Raw genomic sequence first — 13,588 nt, forward strand, 5'->3', positions numbered from 1 at the left:
GAAGAGAAAGGGGAGACCAGCAGAAGCCACCATGTGCCTTGCCAAGTGACAGAGAAGCCAGAGATTGCCCAAAGCTGGTCCTCCAGAAGAAAGCATCAATTTGATGATGACTTGATTTGTACATTTTCCAAGGCTCTAACTATAAGCTAATAAATTCCTATAGTTTAAGCAAACCCATTTCATAATATTTGCTTTAAGCAGCCTAGGAAACTAAAACATGAGCAGATTGAAAATTTAGTAAATACTCATAAAGCTAAAAAATCTTGGACAAAAGAAACAGCTAATTTATTTACTAGTTGCCATAGTACAAATGAAAAATATCCCTTCCCTTTCCTAAAGTTCAGTAATGGTATATGCATTTAAAATGTGCCCTGTTGGCTTAAATACATTTCCTTTTGTCCTACTGAAAAGTGAGCCTAACAACTGATTAATGTCAAGAACCACAGAAATGAAAATTCCATGAGATGAGTATTATTGACCATGGAATTTCCTTTACATTTTACTATATCATTTAATTATCACAGCACACTTGGAAAGTAGGTCAGGAAGATATTATTTCCAGTTGTAATATAAGTATGAAAACTGAGATTCAGAAAATTTAAGCAATTTAATCATGGTGCCACAATTTTAAATGCTCAGGTCTTCTTTAAATGCTCTAGTCTTCCACTTTCCATTCCACTGCCTCCAAGGTCACAGTGCATGGTCAGGCACCCTCTTCCTATGATTGAGGGCCTTTACAGGAGTTTCAGAAGGAACTGACAGTATCCTTTTATCTGAGCAAGTTTCTCATACCTTGAAAATAAATAGCACTGAGGAAAGTCCTGCATCCTTCCAAAAGATTTAGAAGAGAGTCAAAGAGGGCTGATTTTGCTGAACAAGATGTGAGTACAGTAATAGAGTAAAATCAAGATCTTTAGGTTCTGTCATCACCTCCACCATTATCAGTAATGACCACCAACATAAGCTGCATTCCCATGGAGTCAGAACTGAAAATGTTTTTTTTTTTCTTATATGACTGACCCATGCTCCAGACCTTAGCATGAGTTGACATTTCTTAGATTCTGACTTTTTTAGTCTACTGCTCTTTTCTTCTCCTTGGTATATTTATGAATATAGGAACTTAAGTGCTCCTGAGTCTGTTCTGTACCCACCATTTTTTCCCTTTTCCCAAGCGTCTTCTCATTCCACCCCCACCCTCACTCCCTCATTCTCTATGAAACCACATTCCTTCTTCAGGTGCTAGTCTAGGTGGCATCGTCATTGTAATGCTGACTTGTGGAAAGAAAAGTACCACAAAACTCATTCATTCCACATGTATTAGTTTGTTAAGCTGCCAGAAGCTGTGAGATTCAAGAAATGGAATGGCCTTTTAAAAATGGAATTTAATAAATTGAAAGTTTTCCATTCCAATCCTATAAAAATGTCCAAACTAAGGCATCCAGTGAAAGATACCTTCATTCAAGGAAGGCCTGGAATTAAGTCTGGATATGGGTCTGGGACACCTGTCAGCTGGGAAGTCATGTTGCTGGCATCTGCTGGTCCCTTGCTTTCAGTTTCTGTTACTGTGGGGTTCGTCACTTTACTTCTCCAGGGCTAACTTTTATCTTTTGGCTTCCCTTGGCTCTCTCCAGATTCTGGCTTACTTAATATCTCATGGTGATATCTACTGGGCTCCAAGCATCTTCAAATATCCATATCTCTGTTTATGCCAGTCAGCTCTGCTCTGAAGTTTCCACTGACTTTTTCTCTGTCAGCTCTTAGTTTTTTTCAAAATGTTTCCTCTTTTAAAGGATTCCAGTAAACTAATAAAGACTTACCCTGAATATGTGGAGTCACATCTCCATCTAATCAAAAGGCCACACCCACAATTGGGCAAGATACAGCTTTGTGGAGAAAATCTAATCAAAAAGCTTCTTTCTGCCCTACAATATTGAATCAGGATTAAAAGAAACAGCTGCCTCTGCAAGATTGAAACGGAATTAAAACATGGTTTTTCTGGGGTATACAATAATTCAAACCAGCCCAAAAGATTCAAACCACAAGATATATTGGCTGTGATCATATAATATTTTGCCATCTGCCAGCTGGGAATGGAATGTGTGGTTTGTAAAGTCAGAAGACTTGAGTTCATCTTCAGCTCCCAGAAAAATGAACCATGTGACTTTGGGCAAACCATTTAAATTCTTAAGGCATTTGTGTGTTTGTCATAATTTTTCAATATAAAAAATAGGGGTTACATTAATAAATGTAAATTTCATTATAAAAATAGCAGTTGTATTAATACTTTGACATAATTTTTCAATATAAAATAGGGGTTATGTTAATAATAATTAGCAAACAAAACTAAGAATAATATATTTAAAAGTGCTTTGTCATACTTTGCCAAGTTATAACTTGATTTTTTAATTTAATTATAAAGTTCACAAGAATGTCTCATTAGTTATGTCCTTTCCACTGTATCTAAAGCAATGTTCTTTCTGTATTATATAATCAATGGATACTTACTGAATACATATAACTCCACTTCCCAATTTTCTTTTAAAGCTGTACAATATGTTGGTGTATTCCCCTGTCCTGTTCCAAATGTTATCTATAAACTAAAGATTGAACAATGAATGAATAACAGAATAAATAGCTGCAACTAGAATCAATGCACAGAGAAAAGATATGTTATTGATGTAGAAGTATTTCATTTTTCCACATATATTTCCCTTGGATTGTGCCTGGGCTGCAAGTTTTCTTATTAAGCCAATAAAGATGTAATGAACTATTAGCAGTGAATCCTTGATTATCTTATGGTAATAAGTTAATTATATTATGAAATTAAATGAATATTGCAATAACAACATAACAAAGATTTATAGGGGAAATTTCATGTTCTCAGGCGTTAACCTATTTATTGATGAAATAATAGGTAGATAGATTAATTAAACCCTCTCACCCTCATCAAATGACATATACCAACTTGACTATGCACTTTAACTAGGAGATTGGAAAGTAAATATTGGCAAGTAAAAACTTGCCAATATATTATAGGAGGAAGTTACATCATTTTAAAATATTTACCATTTGGTGTTATTCCTTTTTTCAGGGGAAGATCCTGAAGTGTATGACAAAATATGTTGCACCCTCTTAGCCTTCTCCTCTTCAGTTTTAAGATGCCATTCTGCTCTAATTCTGATTCATTTATAAGCAGGGAACAAATGGAAAGACATGAAATGTAAAGAGATCTTCATTCTTCTCCATCTCCCATCTCCTTCACTTTTCTGACCACAGTTGGAGAGTATAGGAGTTTGCAAATTTAAATCAGACTAAAAAAGATTAAGTTCAGCAGGGCAGAGGCATCCATGATTACTTGGTTACAAATCTTGGGCCTGGTAGAACTCGTATCATGTGGCATTTATCAGGGCTTCAGTGCATTGTCTATAAATGATTTTTGTTTCAAGATAAATTTTTCATGTGTACAGGATAGTTGCTATAATTAATGCCCACTTTTACTTGCTTTGTTTTCTATAAGGAGACCTGAATTAGAACAGATTTACTTTTTCAAAATTCATATCTCCAAAAGTCTCTCAACTGTCATCAAATAAAGCAAAGTCTATTACTGGGGCCATGACAGAGTAACCAGTGCCAGCTTGTCCTTCCATAGAAGAAAAAAGTAAAACTTCACAATATGATAAGGCATCTGTTTGCTACTATAACATGAAGTGCAGGTCTGTGATCCTTGAGAAAGGGGAAAAACATTATATGAGCCCACGATTAAATCTGCATTCTGCCTCGGGAAAGAACTAATCATTCATCTTAAAATCTCTTAAGAGAGAGCTGTGGAGTAATAGTACACTAGTAGCAAGGGGTATACCTACCACCCAGATATTGGTTTCTAAATGCAATTCTTCATTAAAAGGAATCAGGACTTCTTAAAGAAAAGTCTGATTCTAGTTCTGAAGCAGTGAAAGTACTAAATGAGGCTGGAACATCTTGTTACCCCAGAAAGTAAGGAAATGTTCAAGGGATGATGAGGACATATAAAAAATGCACAGGGATCAGTTTGAAGATTAAATTGGCCATACCTTGTCAATTTGAGCATCAAAATAAATAATGACATTAATAAGTAAAGTAAGAATCCATGAAACTATAGTAATATAAATAAATGAACAAATGAGAACAAGATCAAGCACTTTTAGATATAGAAGGAATGAATAAGTTAGGAGATAATCAATGGATCCTAAAAATAGTGGTGAAAAACATGATATTAAAGTTTTTTCAAAGTATCCCCAAACAAAATAGCAATTAGTTTATAAAAGAAAACTTTCTAGTGTCAATTCCTGGTGCATAACACCTTGTGCATCACCCAATTTGAGACTAAATGATATCACGTAACTCCTGATATGATGAACTGAGAGGGGCTCAGCATCACTTCAGAGAATGCATGCAATGGAGAGATCAGAATAATGAACCACAAACTTTAAACTGGCTAAGAAATGAAGAGGAGAACCTGAGGGATTCACACTGTTAGCCTCGTGTTACAGATAAAATCACTGAGATCCAGTAGGTCAACTGATTTTTTCAAATTCTCCCTCCAGTGGAAACAGCTCCAAGCCCTACAATTTTTTATTCCTTCTGTATAATTGCAAACAATTAAAACATGAGATTAGAGAATGGAAATTAAATGGGTTTCCACCCAGAACAAATGCACAATTTTAGATTCACAACTCTGTGTACCTCTATTAATCTTTGCCAATTTGCAATCATATTGTTAAAGTAGAAGGCCTGTGTTTTAGGGTTATTCCCTTATGTGACAGCCCAGTTCCCATATACACACATCAAGTAAAATCCATTCTTTGTGATATTCAAACATATTCAATGTTTTCACATTAAACATAAGTCCAATTCTGGACTTTTATCTGTCATCTCCAAACTGTCAGTAAGAAAGATATAAAAAGTAAAGCAGTAAGTACTGGCAGTATAAAAAAACTGTGCTGACAGACAATGCGTCTATGAAGAAGGAATGCTCATTTAAAACACTACACCACTCAAAAGCACTTAAGAAATTACCCTTTAGGGTTTCCAGATCTCTGTGACAATTTAACTTCTATTTGGAGGTAGTCATGAATAATTACTCCAAATACAGAATTTTCTGTAGGCTCATGCAAATCTCCTAGTTTAATATTTTTTAAAAAGTTTATGAGAGAGACTGGACATGCAGCGTGCCCCAGTCTGGACCAGCTGGACCGGGTGTGAGTCTCCGCAGCAGTGAGTTCCCCGAGCTGCGAGCACTTCCCCAAGCTGCGGCGGTCGGCGGCCAGTGCCCCTCCCCCACAGGTGGCATCCCAGAGGGAAAGGAAGGAGTCTCCAACAGTAGCAGGGACTGAGTCTGACCGAACACCAATAGTGGCATTAATGAACAAATTCTAACTACTGAAAATAGGCCCCCAGCTCAGGCGAAACTGATTGGGGTGGAAGTCACCTATTGGGCTGGCTGGAAGGGAGGAAAGGGGACAAAACAGAGCCTTCTGCGGCTGTTTCTATGGAGGCTTGGTTGCCTCTGGAGTCAGCACCGAGATTACACAGGCTGCAACTGCCCCAAACGCAGAAACAGGCTGCTTTCAGGGCTGTCTACCACCTGAACCTTCCCCACGGGAGGGGTGAAATGCAACTCAAGTGGAATCCCTCTCTCAAGGAATTCAGATCTCATGGCTTCGCAATTTGAACCATTAAAAGCAGCCTACAACCTTTCCTCTGTCTCCAAAATGCCCCCAGCAGGGAGAGCCTTCCAAAGTTAAAGGAGCCACAACATATTTTGCTGGTGGGACCCACAGACAGACAAGCACCACATACTGGGCAGGATAAGAAAAACAGAGCCCAGAGACTTCACAGGAAAGTCTTTCAACCTGCTGGGTCTCACACTCAGGGAAAACTGATGCAGGTAATTCCTTCCCGCCAAAGGAGGCCAGCTTAGTTTGGGAAAACCCAGCTGGAGTCTGTAATACCTATGTAGACCCTGCTAAGGGTAGGAAGGGAAAAGGCACCTTACAAGCAGGACAAGAAACAAGAAAATAAGAACTGAAAATTTACCCTCTGTTAAACAAAACTTAAGCTAGAGGCCCAGAAAAAGCTGAACTGAAGGTCAATGAACAGACAATAAACTCATCTAACAAGAAAACCCTAGGTAAGATAAGTGAAAGCAATCTCCAGAATAAACTAATTAAGGTAATTAAATGTCCAGATGCCAGCAAAAAATAACAAATCACACCAGGAAAATTGAAGATATGGCCCAGTCAAAGGAACAAACCAATAGTTCAAATGAGATACAGGAGCTGAGACAACTAATTCTGAATATACGAACAGAAATGGAAAACTTCTTCAAAAAACAAATCAATAAATTGAGGAAGGACATGAAGAAGGCAAGGAATGAACAAAAAGAAGAAAAGGAAAGTCTGAAAAAACAAATCACAGAACTTATGGGAATGAAAGATACAGTAGAAGAGATGAAAAAAACAATGGAAACCTACAATGGTAGATTTCAAGAGACAGAGGTTAGAATTAGTGAACTGGAGGATGGAACATCTGAAATCCAAAAAGAAACAGAAACTATAGGGAAAAGAATGGAAAAATTTGAGCAGGGGCTCAGGGAATTGAATGACAATATGAAGCACACAAATATATGTGTTGTGGGTGTCCTGGAAGGAGAAGAGAAGGGAAAAGGAGAAAAACTAATGGAAGAAATTATCACTGAAAATTTCCTAACTCTTATGAAAGACCTAAAATTACTGATCCAAGAAGTGCAGCGCACCCCAAAGAGAATAGATCCAAATAGGTGTTCTCCAAGACACTTACTAGTTAGAATGTCAGAGGTCAAAGAGAAAGAGAGGATCTTGAAAGCAGCAAGAGAAAAACAATCCCTCACATACAAGGGAAACCCAATAAGACTATGTGTAGATTTCTCAGCAGAAACCATGAAGGCAAGAAGACAGTGGGATGATATATTTAAATTACTAAAAGAGAAAAACTGCCAACAAAGAATTCTATATCCAGCAAAACTGTCCTTCAAAAATGAGGGAGAAATTAAAACATTTTCAGACAAAAAGTCACTGAGAGAATTTGTGACCAAGAGACCAGCTCTGTAAGAAATACTAAAGGGAGAACTAGAGACAGATATGAAAAGACAAAAGAGAGAGGTGTGGAGAAGAGTGTAGAAAGAAGGAAAATTAGATATGATATATATAATACAAAAGGCAAAATGGTAGAGGAAAGTATTACCCAAACAGCAATAACACTAAATGTTAATGGACTGAACTCCCCAATCAAAAGACATAGACTGGCAGAATGGATTAAAAAACAGGATCCTTCTATATGCTGTCTACAGGAAACACATCTTAGACCCAAAGATAAACATAGGTTGAAAGTGAAAGGTTAGGAAAAGATATTTCATGCAAATAACAACCAAAAAAGAGCAGAAGTACCTATACTAATATCCAACAAATTAGGCTTCAAATGTAAAACAGTTAAAAGAGACAAAGAATGATACCATCTACTAATAAAAGGAACAATTCAACAAGAAGACATAACAATCATAAATATTTATGCACCGAACCAGAATGCCCCAAAATATGTGAGGAATACACTGCAAATATTGAAAAGGGAAATAGACACATCTACCATAATAGTTGGAGACTTCAATTCCCCATTCTCATCAAAGGACAGAACATCTAGACAGAGGATCAATAAAGAAACAGAGAATTTGAATATTACAATAAATGAGCTAGACTTAACAGACATTTATAGGACATTACATCCCACAACAGCAGGATACACCTTTTTCTCAAGTGCTCATGGATCGTTCTCAAAGATAGACCATATGCTGGGTCACAAAGAAAGTCTCAACAAATTTAAAAAGATTGAAATCATACAAAACACTTTCTCAGATCATAAAGGAATGAAGTTGGAAATCAATAATAGGCAGAGTGCCAGAAAATTCACAAATACATGGAGGCTCAACAACATACTCTTAAACAACCAGTGGGTCAAGGAAGAAATTACAAGAGAAATTAGTAAATATCTCGAGGTGAATGAAAATGAAAACACAACATATCAAAACCTATGGGACCCAGCAAAGGCAGTGCTAAGAGGAAAACTGATTGCCCTAAATGCCTATATCAAAAAAGAAGAAAGGGCAAAAATTTGGGAATTAACTGTTCACTTGGAAGAACTGGAGAAAGAACAGCAAACTAACCCCAAAGCAAGCAAAAGGAAAGAAATAACAAAGATTAGAGCAGAAATAAATGAAATTGAGAACATGAAAACAATAGAGAAAATCAATTAGACCGGAAGTTGGTTCTATGAGAAAATCAACAAGATTGATGGGCCCTTAGCAAGATTGACAAAAAGAAGAAGACAGAGGATGCAAATAAATAAGATCAGAAATGGAAGAGGAGACGTAATCACTGACCTCACAGAAATAAAGGAGGTAATAACAGGATACTATGAACAACTCTATGCTAATAAATACAACAATGTAGATGAAATGGACAAGTTCCTAGAAAGGCATGAACAACCAACTTTGACTCAAGAAGAAATAGATGACCTCAACAAACCAATCACAAGTAACGAAATTGAATCAGTCATTCAAAAGCTTTCCAAAAAGAAAAGTCCAGGACCAGATGGCTTCACATGTGAATTCTACCAAACATTCCAGAAAGAATTAGTACCAACTCTGCTCAAACTCTTCAAAAAAATTGAAGTGGAGGGAAAGCTACCTAATTCATTCTATGAAGCCAACATCACCCTCATACCAAAACCAGGCAAAGATATTACAAAAAAAGAAAACTACAGACCAATCTCTCTAATGAATATAGATGCAAAAATCCTCAACAAAATTCTAGCAAATCAAATGCAGCAACACATTAAAAGAATTATACATCATGACCAAGCAGGATTCATCCCAGGTATGCAAGGATGGTTTAACAAGAAAATCAATTAATGTAATACACCATATCAACAAATCAAAGCAGAAAATTCACATGATCCTCTCAATTGATGCAGAGAAGGCATTTGACAGGATTCAACATCCTTTCCTGTTGAAAACACTTCAGAGGATAGGAATACAAGGGAACTTCCTTGAAATGATACAGGGAATATATGAAAAACCCACAGCTAATATCATCCTCAATGGGGAAAAATTGAAAACTTTCCCCCTAAGATTAGGAACAAGACAAGGATGTCCACTATCACCACTGTTATTCAACATCATGTTGGAAGTTCTAACCAGAGCAATTAGACAAGAAAAAGAAATATAAGGCATCAAAATTGGAAAGGAAGAAGTAAAACTCTCACTGTTTGCAGATGATATGATACTATACATCGAAAACCCAGAAAAATCCACAGCAAAACTACTAGAGCTAATAAATGAGTACAGCAAAGTAGCAGATTACAAGATCAACATTCAAAAATCTGTAGTGTTTCTATACACCAGCAATGAACAAGCTGAGGGGGAAATCAAGAAACGAATTCCATTTACAATTGCAACTAAAAGAATAAAATACTTAGGAATAAATTTAACTAAAGAGACAAAAGACCTACAGAAAGAAAACTACAAGAAACTGTTAAAAGAAATCACAGAAGACCTAAATAGACGGAAGGGCATACCATGTTCATGGATTGGAAGACTAAATACAGTTAAGGTGTCAATTCTACCTAAACTGATTTACAGATTCAACGCAATACCAATCAAAATCCCAACAACTTATTTTTCAGAAATAGAAAAACCAATAAGCAAATTTATCTGGAAGGGCAGGGTGCCCCGAATTGCTAAAAGTATCTTGAGGAAAAACAATGAAGCTGGAGGTCTCACGCTGCCTGACTTTACGGCATATTATGAAGTCACAGTGGTCAGAACAGCATGGTACTGGCATAAAGATAGATATATCGACCAATGGAATTGAATAGGGTGCTCAGATATAGACCCTCTCATCTATGGACATTTGATCTTTGATAAGGCAGTCAAGCCAACTCACCTGGGACAGAACAGTCTCTTCAATAAATGGTGCCTAGAGAACTGGATATCCATATGCAAAAGAATGAAAGAGGACCCGTATCTCACACCCTATACAAAAGTTAACTCAAAACAGATCAAAGATCTAAACATTAGGTCTAAGACCATAAAACAGTTAGAGGAAAATGTAGGGAGATATCTTATGAATCTTATAACTGGAGGTGGTTTTATGGACCTTACACCTAAAGCAAGAGCACTGAAGAAATAAATAAATAAATGGGAGCTCCTCAAAATTAAACACTTTTGTGCATCAAAGAACTTCATCAAGAAAGTAGAAAGACACCCAATGGGAGACAATATTTGGAAACGACATATCAGATAAAAGTCTAATATCCAGAATTTATAAAGAGATTGTTCAACTCAACAACAAAAAGACAGCCAATCCAATGACAAAATGGGAAAAAGACTTGAACAGACACTTCTCAGAAGAGGAAATACAAATGGCCAAAAGGCAAATGAAGAGATGCTCAATGTCTCTGGCCATTAGAGAAATGCAAATCAAAACCACAATGAGATATCATCTCACACCCACCATAATGGTCATTATCAACAAAACAGAAAATGACAAGTGCTGGAGAGGATGTGGAGAAAGAGGCACACTTATCCACTGTTGGTGGGAATGTCAAATGGTGCAACCACTGTGGAAGGCAGTTTGGCGGTTCCTCAAAAAGCTGAATATAGAATTGCCATATGACCCAGCAATACCATTGCTAGGTATCTACTCAGAGGACTTAAGGGCAAAGACACAAACGGACATTTGCACACCAATGTTTATAGCAGCATTATTTACAATTGCAAAGAGATGAAAACAGCCAAAATGTCCATCAACAGATGAGTGGTAAACAAACTGTGGTATATACATACGATGGAATATTATGCAGCGCTAAGACAGAATAAACTTATGAAGCATGTAATAACATGGATGGACCTAGAGAACATTATGCTGAGTGAGACTAGCCAAAAACTAAAGGACAAATACTGTATGGTCTCACTGATATGAACTGACATTAGTGAATAAACTTGGAATATGTCATTCATAACAGAGTCCATCAGGAGATAGAAATAGGGTAAGATAATGGGTAATTGGAGCTGAAGGGATACAGACTGTGCAACAGGACTGGATACAAAAACTCAGAAATGGACAGCACAATACTACCTAATTGTAATGTAATTATGTTAAAACATTGAATGAAGCTGCATGTGAGGTATAGTTTTTTTTTTCTATTATCGTTTTATTTCTTTTTCTGTTGTTTTTTTATTTCTTTTTCTAAATCGATGCAAGTGTACTAAGAAAGGATGAATATGCAACTATGTGATGATACTAAAAATTACTGATTGTATATGTAGAATGGAATGATTTCTAAATGTTTTGTTAGTTAATTTTTTAAATTAATAATAAAAAAAAGGTTATGAAAATTTTCAGGCTCTTAAAAATTTTATAGGAAAAATTATTCCCCAAAATTTGTAAAACATGAACTACATATTAAACACAGTTCTAGGGTAGAGATGCCTGAAATACAACACTATCTCCAAGAATTTAAACTCTTAACAGACCCAAAACCCCACATTCATGCAGAGGCTAATAGAGAATGTATCCGAATACCCTATATTCACACACACACTAAGAGAGAATTTCTTGTTGCTATATAGAGACAAGGCCAGGCATGTGTGGTGCAAAGGCAAAAGGAACCTAGAGCTGGGTCTATAATAACTGTGTGAAAAGTTAAGTTTAGCTAAGGGAGTATGGGGTTTGCCATAGATATTAAAGTAAATCATAGGTATGGAGAAATTCTGAAATGTAAAAGCACAGGTTGTATAAGGCATTATATTAACCAATTGTATATATCCATATGCTTCTCTTTTCTGATGTTACCGTTTATTTGGGATGGGGTGTATGAAAAGACACCAGACATGGAGAAACTCACAGAGGCCTTCATTTCATGGGGGCATCCCAGTGAGCCTGTGAGTGTCTGTAGCAGGATTTGAGGGATCTGCAATGATCTTGGAAGGTGATCCCCACTTGTACCCCTATCTTCCCTCCACTTCTGCTCCGACTGCTTTGTTTCTACAAATCTGAGAACGTACTGCTCTTAAAAAAAACATTAGCATAAGGGATGATCAAATTTTCTCATCTAACATTTTTGGAAATATGCCAAAGAGCTCGCTCTGGTAATGGAACCCTAGGACTTCATATTGCCCATATAAATGAAAGAAAAACACACAGTATCTGCAAGTTATGAATTACGAATTGTCTACAGAAGATATTAGAACCTATAATAAAGGTACATATTTTTATCGACAATTACAATTTTAAGAAGAGAAACAAATGACAATAAAGCAAAGTTCTAACACATTTAGAGTCAATAAGGAGAGATCTCTGCATAAGAAAAGGTAAATAGGTACATGCATAAACTAAATAAAAATCCTTTTACCCATAACAATCAGTTAAAAATATATATATAAATAGAAGAGGGAACGCTTTTATAGCACATAACATCAACCAAGTAAAGGTCCAGTGTTTTATATATATTTGACTCATTTAATCTTCTCAACAACACTTTGAGGTAGGTAACTTTTCCAAGGTCATAGAGCTAATGTTGCAGAGTCAAAGTCAAAACAAGGCAGCCCGTCAAAACAAGGCAGCCTGTCCATGGAGTCTTTGCTCATACCACCACCTATTAATTATCCAAATGCCAATTTCAGTGCTGGATACTGGGGACTCAAAGGCACATAAAACTAAGTTTTAATCACAAGAAACTTTCTGCCTGGGAAGAAAAGCATTGAGGGTGTAATGCACAGAGGGATGTGGGCCAGAACACAAAAGTCAGACATCAACTCCAATCTGGACATTAAAGATGAAAAGAAGTGGGGATGTGAAAGAAAATTCCTGGAAGACTTTTGGATTTTATTTATAAATTGTATGTCTTAATATTTATTCATTTTTTTTTCTGATATCACATGGTCGTATATCTTATTTTGGAAAGATAGTGCTAAAAAGATAGGAACCAAGAAAGGGACAACTGCCAGGCTACCATTTTCTGCCTATTTAAATCTTATTTATTTTCAAGGCCCATTTAAATCTTACTTTTTCCTTGAAGCCATCCATGACCAACCAAGCTCATATTTTATCCCTTCCTCCTCTTAACCCTAAAATCATTATGTATCATATTCAAATACAGCCCATTTTGTAACTAGAAAATGCCTTCTTTCAAATAACTGTTAACTTTGAATGCAGTATTTGGTACTGATGAAGAGAATGGCTCTGGATTTTCTACCTATTGAATGTATGTCCTTGAGTAAGTTGTTCAGCTTCTATGAGTTGTTATTTCCTCATCTATGAAATGACTTTAATGATAATTTCAATCTTATGTTGTTCAGAAAATTGAAGAGCTAACGTGTGAAGTGTTTATAAGTGTCTGTTATGCATTATACAAGTTTCAGACATATTTATTATGTGCCAGTCACTCTTTATATTCCAGTCACTGGGTTAGAACAGTGAGCTTACACTTTTCTTCTGTTCTTCACAGCCAGTTCTCA

This window comes from Tamandua tetradactyla, chromosome 18, assembly GCF_023851605.1.
Source record: "Tamandua tetradactyla isolate mTamTet1 chromosome 18, mTamTet1.pri, whole genome shotgun sequence".
NCBI classification, from domain to species: Eukaryota; Metazoa; Chordata; class Mammalia; order Pilosa; family Myrmecophagidae; genus Tamandua; species Tamandua tetradactyla.